This window comes from Aphidius gifuensis, linkage group LG3 (assembly GCF_014905175.1).
Source record: "Aphidius gifuensis isolate YNYX2018 linkage group LG3, ASM1490517v1, whole genome shotgun sequence".
NCBI lineage: Eukaryota > Metazoa > Arthropoda > Insecta > Hymenoptera > Braconidae > Aphidius > Aphidius gifuensis.
This window is the reverse complement of record NC_057790.1, coordinates 8,179,510-8,191,483: the sequence shown is the minus strand read 5'-3', so window position 1 is coordinate 8,191,483 and position 11,974 is coordinate 8,179,510.

Below are 11,974 nucleotides of genomic sequence, written 5' to 3'. Positions count from 1 at the left end.
CGTGGCCCCCGCGGTGAAGGAAGTGACTTATCGTCCATACTGGTCTCCATGACCGTCCGTTGTCATTTTTATTTTTCGACTAGTTTCGTCTAGTTTTGCCATGTTGAAAACAATGGACTTAGAAAAAAAAATTAAATTTTACAAAAAAAACTAAGTCCCTTAAAAAAAAAAAAATTTAGATATCTGGATTATTTTACTTAGCTAGATTTTTTACTTAGCTGTAATTGTAACCACACAATCAATATCTACATTATTTAACTTAGTTAGATTTTTCACTTAGCTAGATTTTTAACTTAGCTTCAATTATAGCCACACAATCAATATCTATATTATTTTACTTAGCTAGATTTTTCAGTTAGCTAGATTTTTTACTTAGCTGTAATTGTAGCCATACAACCAATATCTACATTATTTTACTTAGCTAGATTTTTCACTTAGCTAGATTTTTTACTTAGCTTCAATTATAGCCACACAATCAATATCTATATTATTTTACTTAGCTAGATTTTTCAGTTAGCTAGATTTTTTACTTAGCTGTAATTGTAGCCACACAACCAATATCTACATTATTTTACTTAGCTAGATTTTTCACTTAGCTAGATTTTTTACTTAGCTGTAATTGTAGCCACACAATCAAAATCTACATCATTTTACTTAGCTAGATTTTTTACTTCCCTACATCTAAAGCTTAGCTGAGTTCCTTTTTTTTCTAAGTACATTATTTTCAACATGGCAAAACTAGATGAAACTAGTCGAAATAAAAATGACAACGGACGGTCATGGAGACCAGTATGGACGATAAGTCACGTCCCTCGCCACGGGGGCCACGGCACTGAATTCGGGTGCGTCCATTTGAATAAACGACATTAATTAAACGAAAACGAATGGGGCTGAGGTGGGATCGATCCGGGATCTTCCGCGTGGGAGTCTAACGCGCTCTCAAGTCAACCGTCGGAGTATAGGTGTATGATGATGTGAAACTTTTTTATATGAATAAACTCTACTGAGACTCAATACACAGTCCTCGCAAAAGCCTGACACAATAGTCAAACCCTGATAACTTCTCTTTAAAATTTATTTAACATTTATACAACTAATTGCTATTTTTTTTTTTTTTTTTATTAAATATATGCACAAGTCAAGTCTCGTGTCAAGCTTGGTGAAACGATGGGCACCAGCTTGACACAAGGCCGAGTTTCAAGGCTCGTGTAAGACCAGGTAAAATCAAAAAACACAAGACTGAGTTACCAAGGCCCGTGTGAAACCAGGTAAAATCAACGGGGACAAGCTTGTTTCAAGCCTGTGCAACCGAGGCTCGTGTGAGGCCGGGTAAAATAAAAAAATACAGGCTTGACACAAGACTGAGTTACCGAGGCTCGTGTAAAGCCGCCCGTGTAGGAATCGCCAAGCATGGAAACACGGCCATACACTGGCCGATAAACGGCAGCCCATGATTGGTAGCCAAGCAAGGGCCATTAATGGGATATACTTGGCAAACGATCGGTCCATTATTGGGTTGCCAAGATTGGCATTCTCGTCTTGGCCAACGTCTGGCCATTAATTGGCTGGCCATTTAATGGGTACCATTCATCAGCCAATTCATGGCAAATTCATGGCTTGCCATTTAATGGCTACCGTTCATCGGCCAATTCATGGCAAATTCATGGCTGGCCATTAATGGCTATCGTTCATCGGCCAATTCATGGCAAATTCATGACTGGCCATGTAATGGCTACCAACCATCAGCTAATTTTTAACAAAAAAAAAAAACAAGACAAAAGAAAAAAAAAAATCAACAATGGAGCATTAAAATTAAATAAATAAATAAATATATTTGTATTTGAATAATCATCTTCAAAAAAGTCTACCAAGTCTACGAGTGAACTTAATTACTACAAGAGTACAAAAAACTTCCAAAATATATATATCGCGCTCGTGGCTCAGTTAGTTAAAGCATAGGTTTAGTGTAGGTTTAGGTTTTCGGTCGAGAGTTCCCGCCCGGCGAGAGGCAGGAAAAAAAAAACATTTATTATAAAAAAAAACTTGTTATTTATTAAAATTTATTATAAAAAAAAATTGAGTTGGACTCAATACCCGTGTAGGAATCGCCAAGCATGGAAACACGGCCATACACTGGCCGATAAACGGCAGCCCATGATTGGTAGCCAAGCAAGGGCCATTAATGGGATATACTTGGCAAACGATCGGTCCATTATTGTGTTGCCAAGATTGGCAGTCTTGTCTTGGCCAACGTCTGGCCATTAATTGGCTGGCCATTCAATGGCTGCCATTCATCGGCCAATTCATGGTAAATGCATGGCTGGCCATTTAATGGCTGCCATTCATCGGCCAATTCATGGCAAATTCATGGCTGGCCATTAATGGCTACCGTTCATCGGCCAATTAATGGCAAATTCATGGCTGGCCATTTAATGGCTACTGTTCATCGGCCAATTCATGGCAAATTCATGACTGGCCATTTAATGGCTACTGTTCATCGGCCAATTCATGGCAAATTCATGGCTGGCCATTTAATGGCTGCCGTTCATCGGCCAATTCATGGCAAACTCATGGCTGGCCATTTAATGGCTACTGTTCATCGGCCAATTCATGGCAAATTCATGGCTGGCCATTAATGGCGACCGTTCATCGGCCAATTCATGGCAAATTCATGGCTGGCCATTTAATGGCTACCGTTCATCGGCCAATTCATGGCAAATTCATGACTGGCCATTAATGGCTGCCGTTCATCGGCCAATTCATGGCAAATTCATGGCTGGCCATTAATGGCTACCGTTCATCGGCCAATTAATGGCAAATTCATGGCTGGCCATTTAATGGCTACTGTTCATCGGCCAATTCATGGCAAATTCATGGCTGGCCATTAATGGCTACCGTTCATCGGCCAATTCATGGCAAATTCATGGCTGGCCATTAATGGCTACCAACCATCAGCTAATTTTTGACAAAAAAAAAACAAGACAATAGAAAAAAAAAATTCAACAATGGAGCATTAAAATTAAATGAATAAATAAATATATTTGTATTTGAATAATCATCTTCAAAAAAGTCTACCAAGTCTACGAGTGAACTTAATTACTACAAGTAAACAAAAAACTTCCGAAATATATATATATCGTGCTCAGTTAGTTAAAGCATAGGTTTAGTGTAGGTTTAGGTTTTCGGTCGAGAGTTCGCGCCCGGCGAGAGGCAGGAAAAAAAAAACATTTATTATAAAAAAAAAACAGAGTTGGACTCGATAATCTATATATGCAATTGAAAAAAAAAATATTTTTTTTATTATTATTTATAAAAAAATTGATTTCGCAAGTAATGGGCCAATCTTGGCAAATGTTAATGGGCCAATCTTGGCAAATTTTAATGGGCCAATCTTGGCAAATGTTAATGGGACAATCTTGGCAAATTTTAATGGGCCAATCTTGGCAAATGTTAATGGGCCAATCTTGGCAAATGTTAATGGGCCAATAATGGCAGCCAATATTAGAATGGTGTAACGCGCCAGGCCCGGCGTATGAGTGGCCCATTAATGGCAGCCCATTAATGGCAAAATTTCGCCATGCATCGGCCGTTGCATGGCCGTGTTGTATTCTCCTACACGGGTAATCTATATATCCAATTTAAAAAAATATATTTTTTTTATTTTTAATTTTTATTTATAAAAATAATTGATTTCGCAAGTAATGGGCCAATCTTGGCAAATGTTAATGGGCTAATAATGGCAGCCAATATTAGAATGGTGTAACGCGCCAGGCCCGGCGTATGAGTGGCCCATTAATGGCAGAATTTCGCCATGCATCGGCCGTTGCATGGCCGTGTTGTAGTCTCCTACACGGGTTCTGTACACTTCTACAACTATCGCTGACGATCTTCAACAGTGCCAATCTATCGACAACGATATAACATAATACGCCATTACTGTATCGTTAACGATCGTCAGCGATAGTCTGAAATGTTGATCTTCAACTTTGGTAATAACTTATTATTTCTAATAATAAGATGTAACTTTTTTCTGCATGGCAGCTGGATGCTTTACCGCCTGAAAGCCCAGAAAGCGAATGTGAGATGTGCCCCGGCTTATATACACGGAGAAAAATATTCGGTAACTTTTACTTATATTTTAGCACTTGAGAAATCCATATGGAAAATATGTACTTTCAACATCATTTATGAGTAAAACTTACCTTATAAAATGTAAAACTGCATTTACAGTTCTATCAAGTAAATTTTAAATTTTATGAGTGTAAAATTTATCGGGTAAATTTATAATAGAGACAAAATTGATTTCATTAAAAAAAAAAGTAAACTTTATGAGTTTAAATTAGTGAATTTAATATTTTAATATTTAGGATTTAATAATGAAAAATACAAAACACTGAATTTAATTTATTTATTGTAGCATTTACTGTTTTAAATTATAAAAAGTCTATGGCAAACAAATGGAATTATTAGAGAAATTGAACATAAGATTTACATTTTTTTAAACATTACTCTTACAATCCTTTCTCGTAAGATTTACTAAATGATCTTTTTAGGGCCATTTCTACAATGTCAGACGACAGCTTTTACTTTTTTTTCGAGTGAGAATAATAAATTCTGGGGAATTGGAAATAGAGGGGTGGGGGTCAGCAAGCTTGCCGATCACACCGGTCTACAACCCGTCATATAACTCGTGCGTATATCGTCGTATCTAGCACTGCTTTAGATTAATTATTAAAAAATAATAATTACCGACAATAATAGCATTTCATAGAAAGATTTCATTGAAATAAACATATCTATACATTATTATTGATAATAAATTAATTACGTATATTATTTAAATATGAATGATTAATATACGATTTTTGTGTAGAGCAACAACGATTCCTTGGCTAGCTGATTGACAAGCAGTAGCTAAAGAATGAATGTAGCTTACCATTTAATTTTTTTGGCAACCATAATTCCTTAGCTCCATCTTTTCCTTAGCTACTGCTTGTCCTTGGACATTTTTATATATTGAATCAATAAAATACAAGTATTTTTAATTGAAAAAAAAAAATATGTCCAAGGAAAAGCAGTAGCTAAGGAAAAGATGTAGCTAAGGAATTAATGTGACTAAGGAATTATTTCCTTGAAACATAATTCTTTGGCAGCCTCAATTCCTTAGCTACATCTTTTCCTTAGCCACTGATTTCCTTGGACATTTGTATTTTTGAAAAATAAATTTACATGTATTTTATTTATAAAATAAATAAAAAATGTCCAAGGAAATGCAGTAGCTAAGGAAAAGATGTAGCTAAGGAATTGAGGCTGCCAAAGAATTATGTTTCAAGGAAATAATTTCTTAGCTACATCTTTTCCTTAGCTACATCTTTTCCTTAGCTACTGCTTTTCTTTGGTTATTTTTATTTTTCTTAAATAAAATTGCATGTATTTTATCTATTAAATAAATACAAATGTCCGAGGACAAGCAGTAGCTAAGGAAAAGATGGAGCTAAGGAATTATGGTTGCCAAAAAATCTAAGTGGTAAGCTATATTCATTTCCTAGCTACCTCTTTCCCTTAGCTACTGCTTTTTCTTGGACAATTTATTTTTTCAAAAATTAAATTCCGTATTTATATTTTTAAAAATTAAAAATACATGCAATTGTTTTGTTATCTTCTATTACTTACCAAGCCATTTGCCACAATTAATTTATTCTATTATTATTAAAAAAGTTCCACGCAAGCTTTTAGCATCGGGTTAATTCAAGTAGAATAAAAATCTTCTATCCTCATGTTTCGTTTGTGGTTAAGTCGGTTAAAGCACGCGTTTAGTAATAAGTAGAATTAGGTAGCGTTTAGGGTACAGGGGTTCAAGTCCAGGCGGCTGCCATGTCGAAAAAAAAAAAATTCGTAAATGCCATTGCATAACATAGACTTTACTTTTTTTTTACGTTCACTATGTATTTATTCATAAAAAATACAAATCTTACAAAAAAATTGGTAAAACAAATCCTTACATTCGATAAATATAAAAGTTACTTTTTTTTCACGTTAACTATGGCTTTATAAAAATATATACTAATCTTACACGAAATCCAAGTAAAAAGTATTTTAACATAAATAAAATATAAAGTTTACATTACAAAACAATAAGAACATCTCTGACTTAAAAAAATCATAAGTTTTACTCATAAAAAATATGAAACTGCAGTTCTCCTGCTTCAACATTTTTTAAAAGTAATTCCTACCCTTTTACCGTATGAATCCCTCCATTCCTAATAAAAACATAATTTCTACTTTTTTATTTTATAATTTTTGCTAATTATTTTTCTCCGTGTAGTCATGATTTTACCCTCTCCAACTTTGTCCTCACTATAAGTAATATAAACATATCAAAATCGGGTTACCAAGAATACCCAAAATTATCAATTGAAAAGTAATATCAGGAATATCGTGGGATTGGCAGTACTAGAGGAGATAATGTCAAACAGATAAACAAGTATTTCCCACATATCTCAAACAAAAAAAATAATAATTGCAATATTGGTCAATACAATAATAATAATAATAATAATAATAATAATAATAATAATAATAATAAATAAATAAATAAATAAAATCAAGTAAAAAAATATAAAAAAAGGAAAACAATAAGAGAATAATTACAATTGACAAAACCAAACCGGAATTTAAGGTATATAGACGAGCGAGTCTCGTCACAATTTACACAAATTTACTAGGTTGAGTAGGTTTTAATAGATAAATAATATTGTAAAACAACCAAAACGAGATAAGTTTTTTAAATGATATCGTTATGAATTAATCATTTCACTATCTCAACGAAGTTCACGTTATGATATGAGTTCAATCATTTACTAAATCCAGATAAAAATTGATTATCAAGAGACTCGGTAGAGTCTCGCCTCAATTTTTAAAAAGCGAGACTCTTTACCGGGTATAAGTATTTTAAGTCAGTGGTCCGTGACGTCGTCGTTTTTAATTTATCAAATGGCGTTCTAATTATTTGTTAAAAAAAAAAAATAAAAATAGTTTCACTATGTATATCGATGCCTCTCTTACCAATAAGCCTACTCTCGATTTTTTCCAACAAATAATAAAAAAGATATAAGACTCAGTAAAAGCCAGGTATTAAATCTTACTAAAAAATAAATTTTCAAGCTAAAATGTCTAATTTCTTCGTATACGTTGCGCATACCCCGCGCCTATCCCTACTCCTGAATTTTTTTTATATATGTGTCATGGAGGTGTATCATGGAGGTGATATAAAACTCCATGATATGTGTGTATATGCAGCCGCATGTGTTAGTTATTTATCATTGATGGTATAGCAGAATTTGTTTCTTTTTCCTTTTATTCAAAGCGTACATATATAGTATATATATACACGTTTAAATTTTTATATTCCAGAAAATTAGTATTCGATTATTATTTCTTATTTATTATGGTATTCACGGTGAATTTAAAGTAGACGAATTACAAATATAATTTATTATTAATTTAAACAAAATAAGTGAAATAAAAACAAAACATAAATTTACAATTAATGTCGCCAAAAAGCCTCAATTTTTAAATACCTGTCTATTCATCATACCTTTAATAATCAAAAGACGTAAAATATCCAAAAGAATGTCAAAATTTTGAAGTATAAAGTTGAATAATTTGCTGGATAAAAAAAAATTTTAAAAAAAATTAGGCGCTGCAGTTTTTATTATTTATTATATTATTATTATACCATGTATCGAAATAGCGCCTAATGTTTTTAAAATTTTTTTTTATCCAGCAAATTATTCAACTTTATACTTCAAAATTTTGACATTCTTTTGGATATTTTACGTCTTTTGATTATTAAAGGTATGATGAATAGACAGGTATTTAAAAATTGAGGCTTTTTGGCGACATTAATTGTAAATATTTATGTTTTGTTTTTATATATATACATTTCAAAAAATCAAGAGATTATTGTTGACGCCATGGGATAAATGAGGATAAATGATGATCATTACAATCGTATCATAACCGGACACAATAATGAATCGGGTAAAATTTTTACAAATATAAATTTTATATTTTTATCACATATTATTCGGGAATTTCCACTCTCAGATGACTCAAGTTTATTCAATAATTATTATTCTGAAATCCGAGGAGCTATTACATATATATATATATATATATTATATATCTTTAATACCGACATTTTATTTGGAAAAAGCCAGGTGGGGTCAAGTATAAAATTTCATCAACAGTTCAGAGTTGATTACATCCCGTGAAGAAGAATACTTATATAAACTACTTATATATATTTCAATGACTTATAAAATAAATTAACTACTTATTTTCTGTTTTTATTCATATATGAAATATATATATTTAACCACATGACTTATAAAATAAATGACTTATAAAATAAATTAACCAAATGACTTATAAAATAAATTAACTACTTATTTTTGTTTTTATTCATATATAAAATATATATATTTAACCACAATGTTGTTAATTGGGTCAATAATACGCATCTATCCAAGTTCTCTATAGACAAAATTTAAAATGAAATGCCAAAAAAAAAATAAACACAATAAGTTTCTACATAAATAATATAAACGAAAAAAAGTATGCGTTTCAATATATACTCATCAGTCTCATTAAATATTTTTGAATTATTAAACATCTATCAATCGAGCTCCAATTATTTTAGAAATGTTTATTATGATTATTTTTACTAATATAAATAATATTATTCTTTATCATTCAATATCAGTAAGCTATCAAAGTTTGTTTCTGTTTTGTTTTAGTTTATTAATTTTTTTTTTTTTCGTTTCAAGAAAACCAGTCTAACTCAACCATCAATAACTATCTTACCTATATCAAAAAAATTTATTCTAAAAAAAAGAAAAAAACAATGTTAAATCCCATTGAACCAATTTTAAATGGTGCAAGAATATTTGGTTGTCCACCTCACAAAATAATAAATCGCCATTTGATTTTAACAAAATGGGGAATAGGATACTCTGTATTTATTGGAATAATTGCTACAATATTTCATGGACAAAGTGCAATATCACTTATCATACGTGACGATATAAATTTTTATATAAAATATTTAGTCATTTTAAGATATACACTTAATTTTGTTTGTTTAATTTATGATGAAATAAAAACAACAATTACCATAGAACAATTAACATCAGTTTTTGATCATCTTCATGTATATGACATATCATCAAAATATAAAAATACAAGACAATATTTAATACACAATCTTTTTTATTTTACATTTTTAAGTGTTATCGGCTTTTGGATTACTATTGGATATTTGACATATAGTAATGGTATTACTACACTATTACCACTTTATAGTGGTTTTGGTACTGGTTTTTTTGGTGCTGTTATTACTATACAAATATTAAAATTTTGCTCCATCATGTTATTAGTTTATCAACGTTTTTATCATCTTAATCAGCTTATATCACCGACAGGTAATTTTTTTTTCTTTTTTATAAATTATATAATATAATTCCAAGTGAATAGAAATTTTCAACTAATTTTATTAATAATTATATTAATTAATATTTAATAATTATAAATTTCAACGCGAAATATTTATTCTTTGCTTTTTTTAATTTTCTCCGTCTTATTACGTTTTTCTTTTTTTATTCGGAAAACTTAATAAAAACGAATAAAAATTTAACAGAAAAAAGCAATTAAACCAAGAAATTTTTCCACATTTAATTTTTATTTATTTTTAAATAGATTTCATGAGCACAAAAGTGATTTTTATAAAAAGAAATTTAACGAGTATCAGAATTCAAGATGTCTGGAAAATGCACAACATTTTGACTAAAGCAGCTGAAGATATCAATCACATTTATTCGTTACAGTTGTTTTTTTGGGTCTTAACAATGTCGTTGAATGGTCTATCTAGAATTTATACTGTAATAACAAATGCTGAACATTTCAGATTAATTGATATTCGAGATGGATTGTATGGCGTTAGTTGTATTTTTAATCTTTTTCTAATAACAATTTCTTGCCATTTAACATGTAGTCAAGTGAGTTTTATTTGTTCGTTTTATTAACTGCTTATTAATTATTTAATAAAAGACCTGATTATTCAATTTATAACATTTTGTTGTTTGTTTTTCTACAGGCTAATTTAACACCTGAAGCTGTTTTTTCACCACAATCAAACATCCAGAGAAAACCAAAATTAAACAAGGTAATTTTTACTAACAAAAAAAAAGATTTTATATAATTATTGTTATTATTATTAATATATTGTGTATATCAGGATATGGAAGCTGGAATATATTTTTGTGTTAAAAAATTAAATATCACTGCGGCTGCAGGATTTATTCATCTTCAGCTTCCACTGTTAATTTCTGTAAGTTTATTTTTATTCTTTTTTTAATCTTTCGAGGTAACTTTGTATTAAACTAAAAAATATTTTAAGATTGCAGGCACGATAACTACATATCTAGTAATTCTTTTTGATGAAAACTAATTAGTGTAAGAAAATAATATTAAAATTAAATTGTGATATTGATTATAATCAATCTATTATAAAAATGAAGGTAATATTACTTATCATAAAATTGTATCATTAGCTATTCATTTTTTATTTTTATTTATTATATACCAATTAACCTATTATTTAAATGTTTTCAATTTTTCATCTTCGAAAAAAATATGTATTAATTATTTTAGTAAATAAATATAGTCAAAAATAAAAAAATTATTGTATTAATTTAATGTCGTTTTGTCTATGAAATGTCAATTGAACTCAATGGATATTTTTTCGTTATGGATATGAAAAGGAAATGAAATTTTGTGCAATATCAATTTTTATGTTTATTTTTTCACAATATAGACAACGAACGTACATCTATAAATATATCTAAGGGAGAACATGGTCTTTTATTATTTTGTTTCAAAAATGAATGAAGAGTTGTCGATGAGTTTTATCGGAGATGTTAAATTTGCATGTACTAGCATGAGCTCAAATAAGAAATTCAATTTCAAAAATGAATAAAGTTTAAAATACTTATTTACTATACAGAAACTTATATAAATAAAAATTTGAATAAAAAAAAAAAAAACTTATTAAATATTCTTTTTTTATTGATTTACCCTATATGGAACAAAGTCTATGAAATTTTACGTTGGTGGGATAGTTGCGTACCGTTTTCACCGTAGTATATATTGGATTTACTATATATAAATGCAAATTGAGGTGTTATCAGCGCTGATTAGGAGGGCAGGGAAGACATAGTGACCAATCTCAAATGAACGATATTTCAATACTTTGATGCAAATGATATGTAACCTCCGTCAAGAAAAAAAAAATTTTAATGCTTGTATAAAAAGTTGGGTAAAAATATTGAAAAAAAAAAATTTAACTTTCGAAAAAACATCGACGCTACTAGTAGCTCATAATGGATATAACCTCATAAGAAAATTATTGACTTTTAACTGCCAGCTTTAGCAAAAAAAAAAAAAAAATGGAAAAAGACATGGTAACGTTCGTTGGGGCGTGTGGCCCGCGTTACCCGTTGAAAATTAAAAATTTTCAATACTCCAGCTAGGGCCATGGTTATTTTAAATTATTGCTCAAATATAATTTAATGGTTCATTAACAATAACATAATTCAATTCAAGGCTATTTTGAAGCCTTATAAACATTTTATTTCAACTCTATGATGACATTCCGGAGTAGAAATTTAAGTCAGGTCCTGATCAGGACATCCTGATTTCAAATCCATTCTGGATCCAGAATTCGGATCCGATATGGATCAGGATGGTAATGTTTTTTGGTAAGGTTCGGATCCGGATTGAATCAGGGTACCTGATGTCGTCTTCAGGATAACGTGAGGATACATGATCCAAAATGGATCACGATTCACGATAGATTATCAAGACCGGATCCAGATTCTGGATAAAATAAAAACAAAACATAAATTTACAATTA